The sequence below is a fragment of the Oryza sativa genome, chromosome 9 (assembly GCF_034140825.1).
Source record: "Oryza sativa Japonica Group chromosome 9, ASM3414082v1".
Classification (NCBI taxonomy): domain Eukaryota; kingdom Viridiplantae; phylum Streptophyta; class Magnoliopsida; order Poales; family Poaceae; genus Oryza; species Oryza sativa.
The window spans coordinates 15,011,896-15,037,968 of record NC_089043.1 but is presented as its reverse complement, the minus strand read 5'-3'; the positions used below and the strand labels follow the sequence as shown (position 1 = coordinate 15,037,968).

Here is a 26,073-nt window from a genome sequence, read left to right as displayed (position 1 = left end):
TCAGAGAATGTGTGTAGATGCAATTTTGTGTTTAAAAAGTACTTTCTCCCCGTACAACAGTGACATAGGACATGTCGCAGCAAGGCGAACCAATGTCGACGACCACTACTGGGACTACTTCGAGCCAGAATCCTAGGACCCAGGATAAGATTCCTTAGGAAGTCTACACCATAACAGAGGTGGACGATGTTGAATATCCGACGGCTCCGATGAAAGCTATCAAAAAGTTCCCTATGATATGCAAAGTCCTAGGGAGGCGGAACTTCACTATTCTGAAGGACCACATCGATCTGGTCCCTCGAGAAGAAAAAGAAGAGGCCTAGAGGCAGTTCAAGGAAAGCTTCCGATACCCTACAGAGGCCGAGGCAGGACTCAAGCGGCAGGCTATCCGCAAGATGAGAAATTGTTGGAAAAATTTCAAGACAACGCTGGTTACTGACTACGTCCTCAACCCCGCGCAGCCAGAACCATTTGGGAAATACCCATTCATCACCCGACCCGTGTGGGATGAGTTCCATGCCGCCAAATCAACGAAAGAGTCTCGGGCAAGGAACCTTCACCCGCACCGGCTTGGCACCGGAGGCTACGCGGGGAAACAGACAGAATGGGACAAGGAGGATGAAGTTGCAGCGGAATCTAACACCCCGCACGTGCTTGTTGATATCCCGATCCAGCGGGCAAGGAACTGGGCAAGGGCAAGGGTGAAGAAGAATAATGACGAAACTCTTTCGTTCCTAGATCCCGAAGATCAAGTAGTGTACCAGAAAATCGTAAGTTGAACACATAGAATAAGTTTCATTATGTTGTATCGTATTCTTCGTCTAACGCGTCCTAACTGTACCTCAGGTCGAACTGAATGCTGAGAGACAGGCCTCCCAAGAGGTCTGCTCACAAAAACGCGAGGATGACATCCTCACGAAAGCGTTGGGAAACGAAGAACACCGTGGACGAACAAGGGGCATTGGATCCAATGTTCCATGGAAGTTTGGGTTTCCCCAATACGCGTGGTAGTACAAGAAGCACAAGCTTTGCAAGGCGCAGAAAGCTGCACGCATTAAGGCCCAACTTCGGGAGGAGCTTAAAGAAGAGCTTAGAGAAGAGCTCACTGCCGAGCTGTTAGGTATGGAGGCTCGGATGGAGGCACGCATTAGGGATAGGTCGACCGATGCCACTCTCGGTCCCATAGTACAAGTGAGCCCCACGCAGAGGTGTAGCAGCTGCGCATCAACTGAGGCTTCGGCAGAACAGCCTGAAGGCTCCACCGCGGTGGACCACATAACAGTAAAAACAACTTAATAACACATATATTGTATTAGCACCACAATACATTGCAACATATACTAAGGACACTAATGAATCTATCGCAGGAACCCACATCGTGTACCCTAGTCATTAGGGTGACACCGGGATTTGCAATTCCTGCCGCAGAGGGTCAAGCATTCAAGCCTACCCCGGAGACCCGAGTGCAGCCGGCAATGCCAAAGTCCAGGTGGACTTAGTGAAGCCCGATTGGGTTGGCTACACTATCCCACACCCACCTAATGACGAGATTCTGATCCTTGGGGCTGCACGTGGGACCTTTATTCAATGGCCCAAGCACAGCATTGAGATCAATATAACTCCAAGGCCAGCGCCAAGTTCTCGTCCGCCGCCAACGTGTCCCCATCAAACTGTTGTATCTCTCCCTCCTGCTGTTGAACAAAGAGATGAAGATCTCCAATTACAGTATGATACTGATTTTGCCGACGACGGTATGGAGGTCGACAGTAGGCCGCACCTCCCCCCTCCTGCCAAAAGGAGCAAGAGGGCGAAATCTTCTCCATCCAAGCTTGACAAACACAGAAAAGTTGCTGGAACGGGGAGAGGAAATGTAAAGGTGCCATTAGCCCCAAAGAAGCTTGATCTTGGCAAGGCGCCAGTAGCTCCTCCAAAGCCTCCAGCCAAATTCACATTGGGCATGCCATTGGTCAGAGACGATGCCTTGTTCAAGATGGGCCCTGCATGCAAGGAGTTGCACGGGTACTACATGGAGAAGTCCAACGCGAGGAAGAAGAATAGAGAGACCTCCATGTTGGGCCAGCACGATGGTTAGCCGTTCCTCGGGCCTACTGCCTTCATCGCCGTAGACTTCAAAGATCAATGGGACCTCTACAGGGTGCGAGCGATCGACACCAACCTCCTTAAGTGCTACTCCTTGTAAGTATTTCTTGGTACGTGATATGGTAGTGACTGTCCACAAATTACGCTTACCCTGACTCTTGTCTTGCTCGTAGGTTAACCTGGAAGCATGTCCATCATAACGCACCCCATGGTGCCTTACTCGATCCAGCTGTCGTCAATGAGACAACGCTGAAAAACGATCGAGCAAACATGGTGGGCTATATCAAGGATTGCTTATTTGCCTGTCAAGACAAGGACTTCATTATGTGTGCCTACAATCAACAATATGCGTGTACCGTACTTATACTCAAATACTCGACGCGTATAACTGTAGTATGTAACTGGCAATTTAATAATTTCACAGGCGACATTGGATTCTTCTGGTAATAACGCCGAAGTGGAGTCGGGTACACTATCTTAACTCCAATATCAAGCCAGCAATATACGATTGGTCGGCCATCGAATCTGCCTTGAACGAGGCATGGGACCAATACGTGGCAAGAGGAAGGAGGCATAAGGATGGGCATCCCAAACTCGGTCACAAGAAAGACTTCCCAATACGTCAACAAGTTGGCGACCAGTGTGGGTTCCATGTCTGCCATAACATGAGGAGCTTCGTAGAAAAGGTGACATTGCTCGACCCTGAGGTGTGCAATTCAATTGTTTATACACACATAGGACGACAAATTTACAAGTATGTAGACTAACTTGGCGCCGAACATGCCGGAATTTTTTTCAAGGATTCCGTAAATCAACTTCGAAATCATTAGAGAGGAGATAGCACAGTTCATACTAGATGATATCTTGTCACCAAATGGGATGTTTAGAGTGAAGTCCTAGGTATCTCGTCTCGGAATGGCAGAACATTTGCAATGCATATGCGACAAACATTTAATTTTTGTAAATATTCTTTGTAATACAATTATATTCTTTAGAGTAAAGTCCTAGGTAGCTCGTCTCTGTATATACTTGCATTTCTAGTTACATATAAAATTGTTCCATTTATAACTTAGTTTTGCAGGTTTTGATGCATGTCGGCAGTTTTGGAGAGAAGAAAGGATGTGAATGACATATACTTCCTCCTTTTCACAATGTAAGACTTTCTAGCATTGACACATTCATTTAGATGTTAATGAATCTAGACATATGTATGTGTCTAGATTCATTAACATCTATATGTATGTGGCCAATGCTAGAAAGGCTTAGATTGTGAAACGGAGGGAGTATATGTGATGTGAATGCATGTGTTGTGATAGAAACAAATGTGAATGAGTTGTGAATTGGCTGTGAATGCATGTTTTGTGATGGAATGTAAATGCTGTGATGCTGGGAATATAAATATTGTGAATTGGCTGTGAATGCTGTGATGCTGGGAATGGGACTATATATATGTGCTTCTGTCAATTTTTGCAGCGGGCATAGCTAGCAAAGGCCTGAGGCTAGCCAAATTATAAAATTTTATTTTTTTTTGTTCCAAACTCATCCCTGACGGGCATATTAATAATGCCTGAAAGAGATAAGTCATCCATGATGGGCTTTTAGAATAAGCCCGATAGAGCTAAGTCATCCGTGACGGGCTTTTAGAGTAAGCCCGATAGAGATAAGTCATCTGAGCTGGGACTCGTTTGACTCAACACGTGGGGTCAAACCAATCGGTGACGGGCTCTATCTAAATACCCGATTGAGATGACTAGTCATCCGTGACGGGCTTAGTGGTGTGCCCGATTGAGATTATTCATCCGTGACGGGCTCCTAACTATGCTGGTTTGACTGGTCATACTCATTTGTGAAGGGGCTTTGTTTTCGGCCCGATTGAGATAACATCCAGCGCCATCGGCATCTCCTTCCCCTCCAGCGCCATCGGCATCTCCTTCCTCTCCAGCGTCGTCGCCTCCCCCGGCCTCGCCACCTTCTCCACCTCCTCCGTCGCCATCCGTCTTCCCCGCCCGCGTCGCCTTCTCCACCCCCTCCGTCGCTGTCCGCCTCCCCCGCCCTCGCCTCCTCCGTCGCCGTCCGTCTCCCCTGGCCGCGTCACCTTCTCCGCGCCCCTCCGTCGCTGTCGTTTCCCCTGCCCTCGCCGCCTTCTCCGCTCCCTCCATCGCTGTCCGTCTTCTGGCTTATTTATGCTCAAGTGTATGGAGCACTGGAATGGGGATCGGCTGGAAAAAGGTTTTACACAGGAACGAATTGATGGGTTTAGAAGGAAGCGATAGTGGCAGTCCGATAGTTCACTCTTGTCAATGATATAAGATGACAGATGAGTAGTTAGACATTTAGATGATTTTAATCAAACTCTGGTATGGGATATTTTTAATGAGTAGTTAGACTTACTTTTTTTTTATTGTTCTTATTTATAACAATTGCAATCAACATACTGTTGCACATAAAGCTCTGATGCCCATCCAACCTGATCTGGTCCTGTGATATGTGTAGGCAGAAAAGATGTTCTTGAGATATGTCAGAATATTTGTCCAAGGCAATCAGGCCAAACAGAACTGAGGGCAGCAATAATCTTCTGTCATTTGTCAAACAGCAGAGTTCTGGAGATAGGACGGAATCAGAAATCATCATGGATATATTTTCCTGGTCCATAAAGCAAAGCTACAGAATGGGGATTTCAGACCTTCAATGATCATCATGTCAGTGTCATCTGACTCAGGAATTGGCAAATAGCCATTCATGGATGGAGCAACACAGGAGTAGCTATGGTGTCACACTCGCGACAGGAACAGATCGATCACACGAGTTAATTTAAAAGGAGAGGTTACATCGTTTTAAAATTATTCGCAACAATTCGTTGACAAAAAGAATTTTGTAGAACCAAGGCTAATCACTAGCAGGCTATTACTTTGTAGGACCCCCAAGCCATGTACAAAAAGAATCTGGAAAAGAATAGTTCATTAGCTAGGTCTTTTGTTGTCTTGTCGGCAATTGAATCTGTACATGCTGTTGTATAGGTTATTGACTTGAGAGATTCAAGTGCCCCATATGTTGAATATGTAGGAAGATCTAGACTTGGCAAAACATCCCGAAAAAATATTTGATGTATTGCAGCTGTATCTTGATCATTCTCGTGTGTAGAACAACACATAAGCAGCAGGTGTCGTTATACTGTCTTCAGTTATAGGTCTCACGCACTCATCATCAAACTTGTACCATCCCTTCCCTTCATGCTGCAGAAACCAACCAGCCTTGCTCGTTATCAAGACATTGAAAAAGATAGTCTCAAGCTTATTTCTTGTGAATTGGGTGTACGAGAACCTTTTGAGATGAATGACCAGAACTTCCGGTAGCCTCCACAGATCTAATTTCTTCATCGCTTGTTGATGCTTTTTGCAGCATGGGCAGTACCTGAATGCAAAGCAGAGAAAAAAGTGGTTATTAGTTATGCAACAACAGTACAACAGTAACTTCCAATTCAGAATCCAAAGCAAGCCACTTATTGAGGTAATATTTCCACATCATACATACGCACATCAACCTAATTTGGTTAACAAAAGAAATGAAGATTGCAAAGAAGGCTATTCAATAAGCAGTGAAGCCATAATATCCAAAGGAACATTACATACTTCAGGCTTATTGAGAAGAATTTAACCATGCATACACACAGCACCATAGCACAAGGTTAAGGCTAAATCAGAGAATACAACAACCAGATGCGATGATGCGGTGCCTGCGAGTCGGGAGCTTTTGCATCGGACCTGATGCTGGCAGCGCCGCCGCCTGCGCCGACGGCAATTTTCGCCGCGCCGCCGCCTGCAATGACTAATGCGGTGCTTGTGTTGGGGGCTTTGGGGGTGGGGGCGGGGGGTTCGGGTTGGCAAGCCGCCGGTGGAGTAGATGGGCGGGCGGAGCGGCGGCAGAGGTCCGCCGGTGATCCGGATCCAGAGCCGACGGCGATTTTCGCCGCGCTGCCGCCTGCTATGACTGAAGCGGTGCCTGCGTCGGGGTCGCGGGCAATATGCCTTTTGTCGGACCTAAGGCGAAAAGATGAGAAAAAGAAATTATCCCATGCCAAAATTACCTCTGAGCTGTATTAAGAGATTATTAATCTATCCTTTAAAATAAAGGGTCGAAATTAATTCTACTATTCTACTGCAAGTAGAATGCACCGGAGTGTTACATTACTAAATAATAAGGGGCAGAGTCCATTAGATATTTCACAGAGTAAGATTCCTGCAGGGTTTTTCTATGGATGGGAATACACTTCTGGCTCCTTTCTTATTAAGGCTTGTTTTCGGTAGAAGTCAAGAAAAATTAACAGCACTGACTTATCGATCCGTATGTTTGCTTTTGCAGAACCCTGAAAAATTGATATTGCGTGCACTAAAACTTTGCAATGCAAGCAGGGGTGGTCAGGTAGGTCACTTTCACGACCGATATATTCCTCAACAAAAACAAGCAGGTGAAGAGAAGGAATCAGAGAAAATGACAAATTCAACACAAACCTGGGGATTGGATCAGTGCTGGTTGCAACTGTCACATTTGGCGTAATTTTAGCCATACCTGGAGGATATAAAGCCGACGACCACTACAATGGCGGTACACCAACACTTGCTGGAAGGTATATATTCGATGCGTTCATCATGGCTAACACAACAGCATTCATTTGCTCGAGCTTAATTAGCTACCATCATGCAACCTCATGTACTCTGGAATTCCTATGGTTAGTCTACCACTTCGCCGTCGGCACTTCAACATATCTCTATTCCTGGCCTTCAGTTCAGTGACAAGCTTGGGTACTGCCTTTGCGCTAGGTATGTATTTGGTGCTGGCCCCGGTGGTGCGGTGGACTGCAATTGCAATCTGTGCAATGATGATGATTGCGTCTCTGTTCTTATATACGGAGCCTTTAAATGGCGTTCATGTTATAATAGCGCTATATGATAGGAGGGGGAATCGGGTATTGCCATGTATAGCACGGGTTCTCCTTATTCGAACACTGCTTATATATTGGCCATGTGTGATAATCTTTGGCTGGGCAGCGATTTCAACAAAATATGGGCACACAAGGCATGGATGAGTCATCAGATGCAAGTTTGAAATTATTGCCCATATATATGTAGCCGGGTGAGATGTCTGACCTGCATTTGATAGGTGTGGGGACACCCAATTTAGGCTTAGTGCCCAAAAATCCACTCGTGATCGTCCAGGATTTCGATCACGCACAAATTGATATACAGAACAGCTTTCGATTATTTACACATATTTGTTCATACTTCCTCCGTTTCACAATGTAAGACTTTCTGGCATTGTCCACATAAATATAGATGTTAATGGATCTAAACACATACATATATCTAGATTCATTACCATCTAAATGAATGTGGGCAATGCTAGGAAGTCTTACATTGTGAAACAGAGGAAGTACAAAATAATTATACAACTGTTAAAGGGTGAAAAGATCCAAACGAAAATATCCTTATTTGAAAATACAAGAAAAATCCAAACCTCTAAATTATTAAACTACAACCAATAAACTCCGAAGAACTCCACAGGCAAAAGCTCGAGTGTAGACTAGCCTAGACAAACTTGTTGTTGCCGTAGATCTTGCTTCCTTCCAGTCTTCGTGTTAGCTTTACTATATGTCAAATTATGCAAGGGTGAGTACTTATGTACTCAGCAAAACATATTATAAATAATTAAGTGTAAATAGATATGAATAGATAAAACAATGATAAAGTAAAGAAGTAATAAAAAATCATAAGTCATCTTTATCTTCAACATTTAATTTTTAAAACTACTTATACTTCAGGAGTAGGAATCACCCTGATGACACAACTCCAGAACCGGGAGTACGGCACATTCGAATGATTTAATTCACCTCTGCAGAGACTGTTCAGCTTTACCCACACGATGCCCACAGCTAGCTAGCCTGAGAACAACAGAGCTGTTCGAAGGTCCCACTTACTACTAGTTACTGCACGAGTGGGATATTGATCCGTCCTAGCAGTCGGACACTTGCCAGGCCTAGGCAAGGCTACATGGTCGCTGCTTTCATGGGTTCTACCGTTGTGAACCATGCCCCCAACCTCCTTACACATGCATTCACGCCAATCCTGCTTCTAGTGAGCCAACCAACAGTCTTTCATATAGTGGGACAATGTACTAGGCTAAGTCCAATTCCTTGATCGTGTGGATGGACGCAAATTATGTCATTTCCATGGTATAAGGGGGTAATTATATCCAGTTAAACCACCTAAAACTTTCCAACCTCCCCACACAAACAAACTTCATCATATATCAACATTCATAATCCTCAATATTCACAATCTCTACTCATAAATTCCCATTTTAACCAGATTCCTTAGATTATAAAATTGTTTGTAATAGTAAATCACATAAAATGATAACCAATGCTTCTTTCTATAGTCTCATGCAATAATGCTTGAAAGCATTAATAATTACCATAATGTTATTCTGAAGTATAACATCTACCCATGATATGTTAAAAGAGTAAATATCATGCATCAAATTTAAATATGAAGATTATATCAAGGTTTCTATATGATCAAAATTTTAGTTATGTCTTGCCTTGCGCCTTAAGATTTCCTGCAGCTTCAGCGTAGCCATCTGGGTCCACATCAGCTCCATGGATGCTGATAAAACTTGCTGTACAGTCTAACGTACGAATTAGATCGATTTAGGTCAAATTTTTTCTGGAATTGGATCTATGGTTAAAGAGATATGGGCTCCTGAAGATTGAAATTGAGAATAAAGGAAAAATGTTTACTTTATGAAAGGTGGGGCCCACTGTCAGTGTCTCCATTTACCTCCTCTTCTACCTCCCCTTCTTGCTTCGACTGGCACAGAGGAGAGGGAGGGAGAGCGCGGCAAGGGAGGCACGGCAAGGGTGGCCGGAGCTCGACGGCGATGACGGCCGGAGACGGCACTAGGAGTAGAACTGCGGTCGGCGGTGGAGGGCAAAGGCGACGGTGGCCGGGAGGATTGGAGAGAGGGGGAGAAAGAGAGAGAGAGGGAGCTCATTGAGCTTAGATGGGGAGAGGAGGGTGCTCGTCGGCTTTTATAGGCGACGAGGTCGGTTGCAAAAGGGAAGACGACGACGGCATGAGGCGGCGTCGGGGATGGGATGGAGAGAGGCGGCGCCGGGCGTCGGCTTCTGATTTGCGGCAAAGGGGCGGCTCGGTAATCGGCGTCGGCTTACGGCAGCGCGTGGCTGGTGACACGGCACGGCGTCGTGCGGCGGCGGCGAATCGGCGGGCGACGGCGGCAAAGCGGCAGGCGATGGCGGCTGAGCAGCGGCGGCCGCGGAATGGCGCTGGCGGCGGTGGCTGTGGAGGCGACACGAGGGCCCCCGGTTTCGGCAGTGGCGGCGACGTGTAGCAGCGTTGTGGTGGCGTGGCGGCAATCGACGGCGTGGGCAGCGCGGCAAGGTGGCGGCGTCGGACTGGCTGGGCGGCGGCGGCGGCGGCAGCATGCCCACAGGAAGGAGGAGGGAGAAAATATAGACTTATGCTGACTGGGCCAGATGAAGGAACCTCGGCCCAAAATGAGTAGGAAGCTTTGATAATTTGTGTGGAGGGTTTTGAATAGAATTCAAAGGAGATGAAATTTAGAGAATGAATGTTTGTGGACTTTTTGAACTTGGACAAGGAATTTAAATGGGATTCAAGGAAATGTAAACTAAGGGAAATTGGATGGAAATATTTGGAGGAATTTATTTGTGGAGTTAAGGGAGATGAAATCTATTGGAAGTTCTTTGTGGGCCTTTTGTATTTCGATAAAGAATTTGAATATAGAATTTTTAAAGTAAAATAGGTTTGAAATATTTTTAAAATAAAACTAAATAAGCTTATTTTGAAATATAAATTTGAAAAAAAATAAAAATATAAATGCTCCAATCTTATAGAATTCAATAAGAACCAAATATAAAACTTGTCAAAAAGATTTTCTCTAATATTTTTAAAATTAAAATAGTCAAATGAGAAGGAAAGAGAATACAAATAATTTGTACTAACTTTGGATAAATTTTGGGATGGTGGCAAAAATGGATGGAGGTAAATAAATTGGACTTTAGCCTGAGATTATGCCACACCCTGATTTTCGTTTCAGGATTTATAAATTATTTAATAAATTATTATTAGAATTTATATTAAATGTTCATTAATTTACAAGTAAAGTTAAATGTGGGAAATAAAATTTCCTAAATATAAAGCATGGATGTATTTAATTTTTATTAAATTCTCCATTGTTAATTATACTCTCTGGAATATTCTCGGATTTTTCGGAGCTCAATTCTCAATTTTAATCATACAAAGAACATTTCAGTAATTATCCACATATTAAATTAATCATTAAATAGTCTTATTATAATTTTGTTAAGTACTTTGAGTGTCCAAGTATTTTCAGGATTTTTCTTGAAATTATTTGAGCATTGGAAGTATTTTTAACAATTCAAAGATCATTTCAGTGATTATTTTAATTGGAAAAAGTTTTTAAATCTTCTCCTAAGCCGTTGGGCTGATTTCAGCCCAACATCTCTCTCCCTCGCGCGCGTGCTGTGCAGCCCAAGCCGGCCCAAGTCGACTTGCTCTGTTCTGTTCTCAGCCAGCCGGAAAAGTCTAATTTGCCTATCTCGACACTGTTCATCTTGTACCTCTAGCAGCCGAACTGAGGCCGAGTGGGCTCGGTTTTTCTCCTCCAAATCCGACCTTTTCCCTTGTGTTTTCCTAAAATTAGTTGAGGGGAAATATTTCCTTTATCTTCCTCTTTTGTTTTCCCCAAGAATCGGAACTTAATTCCTTGTATTTTATCCGAATCAAATTCGTTTTGAGTTTATCTCTCCAAACTAACCCGAAGATTTTCCGGCTTCGATTCCTCTCGGTTGGAGTCCGATCTCTTCAATACAAGCCTATAAATAGCATCCCCTAGTCGTCCTCTTTCGTTTGCCTCAACTCCTGAGCTCCCTCGTCGCCCGTAGAGCCGCCGCCGCCTTGTTCTAGCCGCCGCCGTCGCCGGCGATCCTCCGGTCGCGTCGCGCCGCCGCTAGCATCGTCGCCGCTGCCGTCCGTCGCCACCGTCAGGTGCGCACGGAGGAGAGGAACCCCGTCCACCCCTTAGCAGCCGCCGAAAACCATCGGAGCGCCGTCGCCGTCGGGGACCCGAGCCATTGGTGTCCTCGGTTAGCCCAACCGAGCCCTCTTTTGCCGGTGGTCGCGTGGAGCCGTGCCATGGCCGGGGATGACGTCAGCGATGATGTCATATTTCCTTTTTTCTCGGTTTTCTTTTTGGATGCAAATCGATTAAACTTCGGAAATTCATAACAAAATCATCGTAACTCGGATTTGAGTGGTTCAAGTTGCTAAATTTTTCTAAAATCAAAATCTACATATTAAAAATATCCACATGTATTGTTTATGCTTGTTTTTGTACTGTTTTGTTGATTTTTTTCTTTTGCTTTAGTTTCCGACGTTCCGGAGGAGAGCGTTTTCGTTGAGGGAGGTTCGGAAGCGTATGCGGAAGCTCAAGGCAAGTCACAAAGATCCCAAATAACCCTTTGAGCATGTTGAACCCGTTTAAAGCTAATGTTTTATTTCAACTTATGCATTATTTTAGAATGTCATCAGGTGGTGAGTCTTTCCCAATTAATTAATGGCCGAAGATGACTTTATTTTCCTATGGGTTATAATTTGATTAGCTTGGACCTTATATATTGGTTTGGTTCAGCTAAATGCTACATATATATAATTGCTTAGCCATGCTTAGAAACATTAGCTCATTAATGGGATAAAGTATATTACATTATTAATTATGATTATATTTAATGGTAGCTCACGATGGTCAATGTGTAATGTTAATTAATTGATAATTAAAACCTGATTAAAGGTGGGTTGTGAGCATATGGTTTTGATGGTTGTGCTCATGACAATTAAGGACCGGTTCGCGAGCTACTGTTGTGAAACATTAACCGTGCCAACCACAAGCCAGCGTGGGCAACGGCTTTACCTTTTGTATAGCATGATTCATTATGGTGTGCCAGACTGTGAAGCGGCGAGAAGTCCGTGGGGGTCGCTGGGGTGTCCATTGCCTCTAGTTTTGAGGGGGAGATTATGATCCAGGAACGGTGCACTGTGGTGAGTTGTGTTGTGCAGGGGGTATTGTCACAGTCTCTATTCGGGTACTTTCCAGTATCGCGACGCATGGTAGACATGATGTTGAGGCTGTGTCTTGTGGATACAGTGGTACACCTCTGGCCAGAGTAAAACTATTCGAATAGCCGTGCCCGTAGTTATGGGCGAGTTGAGCAATGTTTTTCGTGATTAGTCCCACACTACTCATTAATGATAATAATGTGATAATTAATTTGACTCCTGGTTTGGATTGGATAATTCCTGGTATGGAGGTTTGATTTGTACAACCGGGGTTGGTTGTTCAGATGAGGTTGGGCCTATGCAACACAGGTGTGTTGTGTAGTGTTTATTTAATACTGCTTAATTATTCAACTGTTTTACAATTCTCTTAAATATTTATTAAATGCTGTTTATGCAAATGAACTTTATTATGCCGTCCTTTGTTATCCTGTGCACTCGCATATTTGCTGTGTGGCTTGCGGAATATGTCATATGCTCACCTTGCAATAATCATCAAACCTCCTTTGAAGAAAAAGGATACAGAAGGAGAAGACGTTTGGCTTATACCCCAGTTGAGCTGCCTGTGGGAGTGGAGCTTGTCGGTGACATGGGGCCGGGGGTATCGTGACTAGAGGCTTGGGTAGCCGCGGTCACCCACGTGGCCTGACCCCCTCCGGGGGGGGGGGGGGGGTCGGGCCCGAGGGTGACGTGGCCACCCCTCCCTCTGTCTCCCCGAGGGGTCGGGCCGCTCCCGTTTCGGCCCCGAGGGCTGGGGCGCCCCCGTTTCGGCCCCGAGGGCTGGGGCGCCCCGACCCCCTGTGGTTTTGGCGCCACATGTGTGGGTTAGGTGAGCACAGCGGGGCTCACCTAACCGCATTTATAGCGGGTTGGACGAGCGCGCCACGCCGCATTTAATGCGGCGCAGCGCACGCTTATCCGGTCCGTGACCAGTCGCGGTGTGTGACCGGTCACAGACCGGTCAGATCGCGGGTTAGGTGGCAACAGGCGGCCTGTCACACGCCTCGCCCCATCCCGTCGGAATGATGAGAGCTTCCTGGCTCTCGTCCCTAGCCGGAGCCGGCGTGCTGACTCCTGGAGTTGGTATGTCAGTCCCGGTCAGATTCATTCCAGGCTTCAGCGCAAGTATGGCAAGGAAGTCGCTGGCCATTAAATAAAGGTTGAAATGGGCGTCCACGGGAAAAGCGGGCGAGCGGGGCAGGAGGCGTGTGCTCTGCTTGTCAGAAGTCATTTCCGGCTGTAGACTAGCCCTCATTGTAAAAAGCATGTTTCCTTTCTTAGGCAGCGAGAGGCCCATGTGGTGACCCCTGACCAGATAAAAAGGAGGCCCAGGCCTAGAGGGAGGAAAAAAGAAGAGGAGGGAAAAAGGAGCAGGAAGGGGGGTTGTGGGACTCTGGCGAACGGGTTCTAGAGCCTGAACTCTCTCTCGCTCTCCGGCTCTCTGTATTCCTTCAGACACAGATCCACCAGAACACAGGAGTAGGGTGTTACGCTTCTCAGCGGCCCGAACCTGTCTACGTCGCCCGTGTCTTGTGCGCTTCCTCTCTCGCTGACGTTCCTCAGATCGAGGGCGAAGAACCTCACTTAGCGCCCCCGGCCGAACCGGCAAAGGGGGGCCTGCGCGGTCTCCCGGTGAGGAGCCCCACGCTCCGTCAGAGCTGAAGCCATTGCTAGACCATTATTCCGCTGCTGTTTTTTTTTCTTTTGTAAGTATGTAACGTTATTATTATGATGGATTTGTATATTAAATTGTTAGTTTGTGTACCTCGGCTGATTCCTGGACGAGGATTTTATGCACAAATAAGTTCGGAAATTACTAGTGAATTTCCGGGCGTGACAGATTATGTGGTACAGATTTCTGGGGATTCGGTTATGGCTAAAGGGAATTTGGATTTTTGAATAGAAGGGATTGAAATGGTTTCTTAGCACAAGAGAAATTATTCTGGAAATATTATTCTTGTGCCAGAAAGAATCAAACCTTGGGTATCAAACTGGCGGTTTGATTTATAGATAGAAGAATTTGGATAATGGAATATCTAGAGGAATTTGTGGAAGGTGTTGTATGAAAGAGAACAAGGATTTCTAAAGATAGGTCTAGATCAAGGGTTTGATCCAGAATAAATTTCAGCAAAAAGGAAATTATACTGGTTTAGCCCCAAGGATAAAATGGTTAATGGAATATAACAAAGAGTCGGGTCAATCAGGGAATTATTGGCCCAAGCTAAATAGTAGACTTTGAAATCTTGAGTGGATAATTTAGATGAACGAGATTTTAAAGGGAAATATTTGTGGGAGTATAGAACTGGATTCAGAAGTATATATGGATGGGAATTTCTACAGATGGAATTGGTGGTAGATTGATAAACTCTAAGGGATGGGTATGTTAACTTAAAGGGGGATTGAAGAGTATATTTTATGGACTCTGGGAATATTGAGATGAAAAGGAAAGGTATTAACTCTGAGGAAATTGGAAATTGTCTATGTACTCTAGGGAGGTTAGAGAATGACATTTCATATACTCTGGAGATAGTTGAGTGAAGATCAAAAGGAAAGTATTGGTTCTGGAGAAAATAAGAATTGATATTTCGTGTGTTTGGGTAGAGATCAAAGGGGAAGTATTTTGTGGAAGATAAAACTGGATTTGGTGGTAGTGGTAATCTCTAAATGAAAAGGTATTAACTCTAGAGAGATTGATATCTCATATGCTCTAGAGATGGTTGAACGGCAATTGAAAGGGTATTTGTTGGAGGTGTTCGGGAATGGATTCAAAGGAAATATAATTTTGAGTCAAAGTTAAAGATTAAAGAAAATAAATAAATAGGTTTTTATAAAATTAAAAAGGGATTTAAAAGAGAGCTTTTAATTTAGTAAATAAAATCTAGATCCAAGTTAAAGAAAAGGTTAAAAGCAAGATTATTCCAATGGAAGAATCGAGAAGAGCATAACTTAAAATATTTCGCAAAAATTTTTCCATGAAAATTTGAGTCCGTTACAATAGGCCCGCATAGAAACTTGCATATCAATTTGCACTCGATTTAAATACGCGATATCCGTCTTGGAGTTGAGCTAATTATATGATGCATGGCTACATATCACCAATAATTTAGCTCAGGTTGCCAAGACGGATATCGCGTATTTAAATCGAGTGCAAATTGATATGCAAGTTTCTATGCGGGCCTATCAAATGCAGGGTTAGCCATCTCATCCGGCTACTTATGGGCAATAATGTGGCTTAATTTGTCGAGACAAATAATGTGTATTTAATCAGTGTGCAAATTGATATGTAAGTTTTTCTATAAATGTAGGGTCAGGCGTCTCATCTGTACTCGGTAGTTTGATTTTGGAGTGTATTTTTTACATTTTGGACTTTTTCAAATTTATTTTACAAATATACCCTTAAAAATGTCATATTTCGAAAATGGATCATTTTCGCAACGCCAACATCATTGACGCCGTTTCTCTTGACTTATCTTCGCTGGAGAGACTAGAGGGACAACACTAATGTTTAGTACCGTCATGTTAGACCATGGTATCAATGACATTGACGACATGAAAATGATTTATTTTTAGAATAAGCTTTTTGAAAAATTTATTTGTAAAATAAGTTTTCACAGTAGACCAAAAAGTGAAAAATCGAGATATTTTGGAGTGGTCATCATCACTCCCTCGTCGCTGTCGTTGTTGTCATCGTTCTTTAATTTCCTGTCCTTTCACGACCATGTCAGAGAAGATAAGAATACAATACATGCATATCCAGTTACTGATATGTACTTGGTTCGATTTTGGAGTGGTCATCATCACTCCATTGCCGCTGTATTTGTTGTCATCGTTTTCTTCGTGTCCTTTCATGATCATGTAAAAAAGATAAGACTTCCTTTGTTAAGGGCTTGTTTAGTCTAAAAACTTTTCCCAAAAACATCCCATCAAATCTTTAGACACATATATAAAACCTTAAATATAGATTAAAAGAAAAAAATAATTACACAATAATTATATGTAAATTGCGAGACGAATCTTTTGAGCCTAATTAGGCCATCCATGATTACCCATAAAGTGCTGCAGTAATCCACATGTGCTAATGACGGATTAATTAGGCTCAAAAGATTCGTTTCGCGGTTTGCAGACGAGTTATAAAATTAGTTTTTTTCATTCGTGTCTGAAAACCCCTTCTGATATCCGGTCAAACATCTGATGTGACATCCAAAAATTTTTATTTCACCGAGTCCTAAAATGTACCCCTTCATAGTATCCTACTAGGTACTTCCTCTGTCAAAAAATCAGTGTCAACTTCATCATCGGCCCAGTTTCTCGAGGGATATATAGCCATTATAGGACATATTGTATAGTCAAAACTGCATTATTGGTGATATGTGACGCATGACGCATGGCTACATATCACTAATAATTTAGCTCAGTTTGACAAGACGGATATCGCGTATTTAAATCGAGTGTAACTTGATATGCAATTCTAGCTATGCAGGCCTCTCAAATGTTTGCCAAGAAGTAGTAAAGATTAATTTACTATCAGAATACTCTTACAATATTAGAGTACACGGCCATAGAAAACGGCCACATCAACCAATGTACCCATGCCATCGCTGCCGCTATCAGCTCTACATATAGGATTCTCCCCCCTCTTTCTGGTGGAGAAATGATCTTTGCTAGGTCGATCCAAAACCATAATAGTCTCGATTCCAAAAAAAACCAGGATTAAAAATGATCTTTAGTCCCGGTTAAAGATCCTACTAAAAATGTCAGATGTATGTCGGGGGCCGAGGATCTTTAGTCCTGGTTGGTGTCACGCCAACTGGGACTAAAGATCACCACTTTAGTCTTGGTTGGTAATACCAACCGGGACTAAAGATCATCTAGACTCTCGGTTGGTATTACCAACCAGAACTAAAATTAAACGCGTAATATATAATCCCTATCACTTATCCTCTCCTCTACAATCGCAACTCACACAGATCAAATCTCTCCCCCTCTTCCCTTTCCTCCTCCTCTCCTCTCCTACAGTCTATCCTCTCTTCCTCATCCCCTCTCCTCCACCTCCTGCCCTTCCTCCTCTCCTCCCCCTCCTCCCCTTCCCATCCGGCGGGCCGGCGGCCGTGGCGAGCAGTGGCAGCGGCTTTGTTTGTCTTTTTTTATATAATCTGTGATTCACTAAGATGTTTAAATTTGTGATTCAATGCATGGATCTGAGATGTATAATCTGTAATGTATTTGATTTGTGCGTAATGCCGGGGGCTACTGTCGGTGACATGGGGCCGGGGGTATCGTGACTAGAGGCTTGGGTAGCCGCGGTCACCCACGTGGCCTGACCCCCTAGGGGGTGGGGGGGGGGTCGGGCCCGAGGGTGACGTGGCCACCCCTCCCTCTGTCTCCCCGAGGGGTCGGGCCGCTCCCGTTTCGGCCCCGAGGGCTGGGGCGCCCCCGTTTCGGCCCCGAGGGCTGGGGCGCCCCGATCCCCTGTGGTTTTGGCGCCATATGTGTGGGTTAGGTGAGCCCAGCGGGCTGAGCTAACCGTATTTATAGCGGGTTGGACGAGCGCGCCACGCCGCATTTAATGCGGCGCAGCGCACGCTTATCCGGTCCGTGACCAGTCACGGTGTGTGACCGGTCACAGACCGGTCAGATCGCGGGTTAGGTGGCAACAGGCGGCCTGTCACACGCCTCGCCCCGTCCCGTCGGAATGATGAGAGCTTCCTGGCTCTCGTCCCTAGCCGGAGCCGGCGTGCTGACTCCTGGAGTTGGTATGTCAGTCCCGGTCAGATTCATTCCAGGCTTCAGCGCAAGTATGGCAAGGAAGTCACTGGCCATTAAATGAAGGTTGAAATGGACGTCCACGGGAAAAGCGGGCGAGCGGGGCAGGAGGCGTGTGCTCTGCTTGTCAGAAGTCATTTCCGGCTGTAGACTAGCCCTCATTGTAAAAAGCATGTTTCCTTTCTTAGGCAGCGAGAGGCCCATGTGGTGACCCCTGACCAGATAAAAAGGAGGCCCAGGCCTAGAGGGAGGAAAAAAGAAGAGAAGGGAAAAAGGAGCAGGAAGGGGGGTTGTGGGACTCTGGCGAACGGGTTCTAGAGCCTGAACTCTCTCTCGCTCTCCGGCTCTCTGTATTCCTTCAGACACAGATCCACCAGAACACAGGAGTAGGGTGTTACGCTTCTCAGCGGCCCGAACCTGTCTACGTCGCTCGTGTCTTGTGCGCTTCCTCTCTCGCTGACGTTCCTCAGATCGAGGGCGAAGAACCTCACTTAGCGCCCCCGGCCGAACCGGCAAAGGGGGGCCTGCGCGGTCTCCCGGTGAGGAGCCCCACGCTCCGTCATCTGGCGCGCCAGGTAGGGGGCGCGCGTGTCTTTCTAAGCCCTCGTCCTCTTTCGTGTGCGCCAAGCTTCTCCCGCTCAGCCCAATGGCCGAACGGGCAGTGGCGCACAGCCTCTCTCCGAACGCTAGCGGTGACGACGGGGAGCAGAACCCGCGCCGTCGGGCTCGCACCCCACCGTCCCCCTCTCGCCGAAATCTTGGGCGGGGGGAGGCGCTCGGGGAGGTCGGAGGATCTGCGACATCGCCGCCCGCGGGCGACGGGGGAGGACGGCGAGACGGGGCGCGTCGCCGCCTCGTCTACGGCGATGGCGGCACGCCCCAGGGCGCGCTCCAGGCTGCGGGCGCGCTCGTGCGTCACCCGCCCGTCGTCCCCGATCCAGAGACTCTAGCCCGACGTTGCCTGGATGACGTGGCCGACTTGGTCATGACGGCGCAGCAGCGCCTAGGCGCCGGCGGGCGGTCCTCCGCCACCGAGACCTCTGGCGCTGCCGCCGCCGGCTCCATGTCGTCGAGGCGGAGGGCGCGGCGAGCAGCGGCCGTTACCCGCCGTTCGTCCGCCATTCCATCGTCAACGCCTCCGACCCAAGAAGATGTGCGTGGGGGGCTGGATGCCCGCCTCGATATCGAGCGCCGGCGCGACGCTCGTCGCGCCGCCCACGCAACGGAGGGCGCTTCCTCGTCCGGAGCGCCACTTCGGTCCGGGCACGGGGGCCGGCCCCCCGTGTCCCCGATTGGCGGTGCCGGCTGTCGAGCCTTTGTGGCGAGCCTTCGGAACGTCCGTTGGCCCCCAAGGTTCCGGCTCACCATCACCGAAAAATACGACGGAAGCGTCAATCCCGCCGAGTTTCTCCAGATCTACACGACCGGGATCGAGGCCACCGGGGGTGACGACAAGATCATGGCGAATTTCTTCCCCATGGCCCTGAAGGGTCAGGCGCGGGGTTGGCTAATGAACTTGCCACCCACGTCGGTCCACTCTTGGGAGGATTTGTGCCAGCAGTTCACCACGAACTTCCAGGGCACATATCCGCGCCCAGGCGAAGAAGCGGACTTGCATGCGGTACAGTGAAGGGACGATGAGTCTCTTCCCTCGTACATTCAGCGGTTCTGTTAAGTCCGCAACACCATACCGTGCATCCCCGCACACGCGGTGATCTACTGTCACGCCCAGAAATTCCCGAATAGAATTCCAAGCAGAATGTGCATTAAAATCCCCGTCCAGGACCAGCCGGGGTACACAAACGACAATGTTGACATTCAGATCCACGTCTTACAAACATCATAAAAGTCTTACAGAAATGCAGCGGAAAACAAAAGAAACTGGAGCTAAGCCTCGACTAAACTGCAGCGGGAACACCACTCCACAGGCATCCTCGACGGCACGGACGAAGCCTACTCCTCGGGGAAACCTTCATCTGACACATACCCGTCCTCTGGGGTTGGGAAAATGTAACGCCCCGATTTTCGTTCGGGATTAAAAATCATTAAATAATGCATTTTCTAGAAATTAAATAAAAAGTTAAGCAATTTAATCAAGTGAATTATTGGGAGAATTAAAATTTTCCCTTAAAAATCATTGGCCGGGAATATTTTGCAATATTCTTTGTGCCCTAAAATACTCTCCGGAATTTTCCGTGAATTTTCGGAGCTCGAGAAATAGTTTTAAAGTCACAAAGTTCATTTAACCAATTAAAATAAAAAGAAAAGAAAATAATTTTCCCCTTCCTTGCTTTCGGGCTCGGCCCAAATTCCTCCCCCTCTCGGGCCCTCTCTCTCCCTCGGCCCAGCTCGCCGCTCGGCCCTCTCCTCCCCGAAGTCTACTTTGCCTCCCCAGCCGGCCTCCCTCTCCTCTTTGGCCGACAGGTGGGACCCGCGGCCCCACCTGTCGGGGTCATCCCCAACCTCAGGCCGGCAGCTGCCGTTGCCGCCATGGCCGCCGAAAACCGCCCACGTCGCCGCCGTTTCCGCCCACCTCCTCCACCCCCCGCGCGCGCGTTTGTCCGTGGGACCTCGCCGCCCACGACCCCGCTCTCCTCCCCCACTTTCCCCCTCCAAAACCGGCGCCGAACCACCCCACTCGCCCACGTCGCCGGCGCCTCTTCCCCCTTCAAATCCGCCTCTCCCGGCCACGTTCTCCCCCTCCGGGACCTATATAAACGACTCACGTGCCTCCCTTCATCCGTTTTCCCCTCTCCCCGAGCACCCTGCGCTCCCTAGACACCTCCCCACCGTGCTCCCGTGCACCACCGCTTTCCGGCGAGCTCCGGCCGGCCGATTCCGCCGCTCCACCCACCGCCGCGCCAATCCGCCACCACTGTCGGCTTCGTGGCGCCGTGCCGCAGCCCGGCCTCTACTCCATTTCCCCTCTCCGCCTCTGGAACACCGCCGCCTCGTGCACCACCTCTTCCCCGCCGCCGCCGTCTTCAGCCGGCCGCTGCTGCCGCGTTAGTCGTCGCCGCACCTCGTCGTTTGCGTCGTCGGCAACGCTGTGCCAAGCTCTACCTCGGCCTCTGCTCTGTTTCCCCATTTCATCGCCGCAACCACCTTTCCGCCGTCGACCCGAGCTCCGCTACCGCCGTTGTCGTCTCAAACCACCGCTCCTCACCGCTCCGGTCGCCTATTTCTCTCCCTAACCGCTCCAATATTTTCCCTAGGTCTTGCCGGCCCTCGGCCGCGGCTCCACCGTGGTCGGGCGTCGTCGGAACGCCGTTCCCGTCGCCTCCCGTGCCGGTCGCCGCCATCTTTTCCGCCGCCGGCCACCTCCCCGTGGTCGTCTCGCCGTCGCCGTCCTCGGTGAGAATCCCCACCGCCCCCTCTCCTTTTTCCCCATCCGCCGCTCCCCATGCCCGCCACCGCGACGCGCTGCCGTCGCCGGTGGTCGTCTGGCCGCGTGCGCGTAGCCGCCGTGCCATGGCCGGCCGGGTCGGTCTCGGCCGCGCCCGTGCCCCAGCCGCGCCGCCTCGTGGCCGTCCGATCGGCTTTGGGCCGATCCGGGCCGTCGGTTCCCGTGGACCGACGGTGGACCGCCTCGGTGGTCTCGGTCCACGGTGGACCGGCGCCCTTGAGCCGCTGCCGGTGGGGCCCGCCTGCCAGCCGCCCCCTCTCCCTTTCTTAGTGCCGCTGACGTGTGGGGCCCGCGTGTCGGCGCCGGCTGCCCCTTGCTGACGTCAGCGAGATCCTTTTCCTTTGTAAAAATAATTAATAATTGCGCAATAATTCGATAATAATTATAGAAATTCATTTAAATGGCTCAAAACTTCTAAAATTCATATCTAATTCATTCGAACTCCGAATTGAGCCATTCAACTTGCAAAATTCATCTAAAATTGAGCTCTACATGTTTGTTTAGTTTTTATGTACTGTTTCCTTGGTTTTTATTAGAGTTTTTTCTCGTTTTGCGTGCCAGCGTGTAGTTTCCGTCGTTTCGGAAGTCCGCGGTCGCGAGGAAAAGAGTTCGGAAGATCAAAGTGAAGAAGCAAGGCAAGTCACACATTCCCCTTGAGCATTTTGATCCTAATTTACAAATGTTTTACTGTTTGCAAATAAATATGCATGTTTTGCTAATTACACGGGATCAGGGTTTACCTATCTGCTCGCTTGTGCCATGTTTACTTGATATCTATCCTTTGTCAACATTGGGTAATAAATCGACTAGCTCATGTTACTTATGTGACCTAGCTAGAACTATATGCTTAGCCATGCTTAATTACTACTAGCTCAGTTGATGGGATAATTACAATATTAGACCTTTTTAGTATCAGAGTGAGCTGCGTGCTCGAGACACCTGGCCATGCTTCATGGTCGTAATTATCCAACTAAAATGCAACTGAATGGTGGGCTGTGGGTGCATGGTTTTGCTAGTCGCACCCATGGCAGTTAAGGACCGGTTCGCGGGATGCCCTGGAAGAACTTATCGTACTTACCACAAGCCAGCGTGGGCAACGGCTGGACTTGTAGTGTATCTTTCCTCTAGTCGACGCATCCAGGCAAGGGTGGGCGTGATGGAGCGGGGCGGGCCCTGCGACGGCCTCTGTCGCTTCCGGATTCACCTAGGCACGAGAGGGGACTGCCCGTTGCCCGCTGGGAACGGGGGTGAAACCTGAGGTGTGGTGTGCTTGGCTAGAGGGGGTTATGCGAAGGGTCCTGTCACGGCCTCTTTCCGGTATGTCGTGGTGGCATGTCGGCGCACGGAAACGTGTCGTGGGGCTGTGTCTTGTGGGTACAGTTGTACACCTCTGATCAGAGTAAAACTATTCGAATAGCCGCGCCCGCGGTTATGGGCGGTCAACCAGATTCACCGTGATTAGTCCCATCTTAATAAATCGACCCAATGCACTGTAGTTCAGGTGGGTTGGTTCGGCCTGTTCAACGTGGTGTAGCGTTGATCAGTGGAGATTTAATGTTACTTTAATTACTCAATAGTTTTACTGTTTTGCTCAATAAAATGTTTTACAACCGCCTTTATGCAAATAGCCACAAACCGTCCTTGTGTTCCCCTTGCACGTCTGCATCGTTGGTGTGGCTTGCTGAGTACGGTGGTTGTACTCAGTCTTGCTATTATTCCCCCTTTTCAGAAGTGTAGTGCTTCTGAGCTGAAGACGAAGTTAGAGGACCAAGGCTCAGACCCCAGTTGAGTTTTGCCTGTGGAGTGGAGCTGAAGCCCCGCTAGGATCGCCTTTTTCCGCTGCTGCTGTTTTTGTTTCGGTGTGAGGACTAAGTGCCTTTTCTGTAAGTATTTTACGCTTTATTTACGTTTGGAACTGTATATTACTTGTCGTTTTGTGTACCCTGGCTGGTCCTGGACAGGGATTTAATACACAAAATAGTCTGGAAATTTGGGCTAAATTTCTGGGCGTGACAAAGTGGTATCAGAGCCAACTTGACTGTAGGTTGAGCCAAATGGTCAAACCCTAAGGACAAGTTTTCTGAAAACCCTATTTGCAAATTGTCTCCTCTCGCCCTTCGGCATTTCTTTGTCAAACGGTTTTTCAAAATTCTCCTCCCAGTCTCTCCAATTCTTGTAGTTGTCACACCTAGAGGACCAGCTGTCAGCTTCATGTCTGTTCGGAAGTCAAGTCAATTCGAGCCTCAAGCTTCGTGCAAGGAGCGAGAAGATCAGTTCAGAGTCGTCGTTCTGCGAAGATCAAGTGAAGTTTTCTCGGAGATGACCTAAACCCAATCTTTCCCAGAAGAGTAGTTCCGTTAGCTTTCTAGATCGTGTGTTGTTTGCTTGTGTGTAGGGGTATGGTTTGCATCATTGGTGGGGATGCGACCATACTAGGTTGTTTGCTTAAGCAACTTAAACCATAAAAATCTACTCACAACAGATCAGTAGACAAGTGGTTTAGTACCTTATCTTTAGCAACCCCTCTCTTCCACCTCTCTTCCGTTCTGGCAGCAGATGGTCAGTGTTAGAGAGAAGAGCAACGACGGTGTACTAAAGCCACGGATCAATGGTTTAGTTGAAAGCTGCAAGGTGCCCCAATGCCAGATGAACCCTGCTCATGATCAACTTTTGGTGTCCAAGATCAGGAGATGGGTGTATTCGATGTGGGAGAAGCAGGTTCGATACCTAGTCAAATGTAGCGGAAATAACTCCAGCAGTAGTGTGTTGCAGTCAGAGTCAGTGGATCAGTTCAAGACAACAAGCTACCAGCTAAGACAGAGCACCTCGCTCTGGTTAACCAAGATTGGAAGATGGATGTGCCAGATATTGATATAGCAACCGCAGAGTCCAAAGCGGCAGATGCAACGACAATGTCTCCAACAACAAGTACAAACTCAGATGCAAGCCGGAATCAGGATCGGAGCCAAAGCCAGTTTGTTTTCAAAGAGGAAGCACCTGCAACCTCAGACAGTACGCCACCAAGTCTTCAGCAGACCAGCACAGCTAAGTCACCACCAATCCCAGAGGCAACAAATGCTACCTACAGTGGTTATGGTTTTCAAGAGCAGTTTTTGCAAAGTGTCCAACTATCCATGGAAGATGTACGACAGGGCACCTCTCAGAGGGTTGTTCCACAGTAAGGCGTCAGCGTCATCACATCAAGAGCTTTGTTAGCGACACCCCAACTCCTCGAGTTGTGTCAGTTCCAATGCAGAGTCGGTTAGTTCAGTTTTTGCAACTCGACACCGAAGTCAAGATAGAAGCAGGACAGTCATGCCAGTAGTTAGAACTTATGGGAAAGTTAGTCAAGAGTCAGTGTGTTCATGAGCTAAATGAGAGTCACTTTTATGTGGAATCTCCCATCAGCAACTGAGGATTAAGTTCCAAATCTTGCTGGGATGAAAGTGCGCCGTCATTACTCTATTTTGATGAATCGGTGAAGTTTCAGTTTTCAAAGTGAGGGCCTTTGTAAGCAAGAGAAGTGTTGGTTATTTTTCAAGGACAATAGTCCAATTGTTCCTAGTCAGGAGAAAGTAAGACTACTCCCTGTAAGGGGGGTAGGTCTCGGAGATGAGTTTTGGCTCACTTCGTCGCTGTTTTAGTTGAAGGTTCAACCCAGTGCAACAATCCGGGTAGTACTTGAAGAAGCCAGTTGCAAGGTGTCAGCAGAGTTACACCAATCTCAAGTTATCTGATTGAATTCTGAGGTACACCGGTGAGGCCAGGTCAATAGCTCAGCTTTGAGAAGCAGCATCAGGGACGGTTGCAGTTCAGACAAAAGACAGGTCAAGCAGGTTTCCTGGAATTACGTGTCATTCGAGCCAGGACCCGTTCAAGCGGACGTAGGATTAATGAGTTACAAATGCCAGATGCAAGTCTTAGGAACAACTTCACCCTTCTCTAGCCAGCTTGGTGAATCGTCAGGTTATCAAACTGCCAGTATCAACAGTTCAGATCAAGATAAGTAAGTTTCGTGAGCAGCCACAGTTCTGGTCTGGGTCAGTTCAAGCAGAACTAGCCGGCCTAGTTTTGGCAAAGCAAAGGAATAGAAAGGTCGAATCCAGCCATTTCAATGGTGCAGGTTGGATCAATCAGTCAATCAGTCAGTTCAAGATAGAAAGGGGCAGTGCAGTGTGCAGACCCGTCAGATCAGTCAAACCGACAGCCTACACCAGCTTTCTTTCTAGCCATCCCAGAATCTCGGGACGAGATTCCTGTAAGGGGGGTAGATTTGTAACGCCCCGATTTTCGTTCGGGATTAAAAATCATTAAATAATGCATTTTCTAGAAATTAAATAAAAAGTTAAGCAATTTAATCAAGTGAATTATTGGGAGAATTAAAATTTTCCCTTAAAAATCATTGGCCGGGAATATTTTGCAATATTCTTTGTGCCCTAAAATACTCTCCGGAATTTTCCGTGAATTTTCGGAGCTCGAGAAATAGTTTTAAAGTCACAAAGTTCATTTAACCAATTAAAATAAAAAGAAAAGAAAATATTTTTCCCCTTCCTTGCTTTCGGGCTCGGCCCAAATTCCTCCCCCTCTCGGGCCCTCTCTCTCCCTCGGCCCAGCTCGCCGCTCGGCCCTCTCCTC

At 47.4% G+C, this 26,073-nt stretch overlaps 2 long non-coding RNA genes across 2 annotated transcripts; one reads left to right on the top strand and one right to left on the bottom strand.

The window, feature by feature from the left end:
* Positions 1 to 7,485: 7,485 nt before the first annotated feature.
* On the bottom strand, positions 7,486 to 9,478 carry LOC112936400 (uncharacterized). The gene is made up of 3 exons (XR_010735130.1): positions 8,894 to 9,478; positions 8,695 to 8,781; positions 7,486 to 7,741 (listed from the first exon to the last, which is right to left on the bottom strand). It is a non-coding gene; the product is annotated as an uncharacterized lncRNA (long non-coding RNA).
* A 1,230-nt stretch (positions 9,479 to 10,708) lies between these two features.
* Positions 10,709 to 11,649, top strand: LOC136351732 (uncharacterized). Its single transcript, XR_010734860.1, has 2 exons — positions 10,709 to 11,204; positions 11,584 to 11,649. It is a non-coding gene; the product is annotated as an uncharacterized lncRNA (long non-coding RNA).
* The last annotated feature ends 14,424 nt before the right edge of the window (positions 11,650 to 26,073 follow it).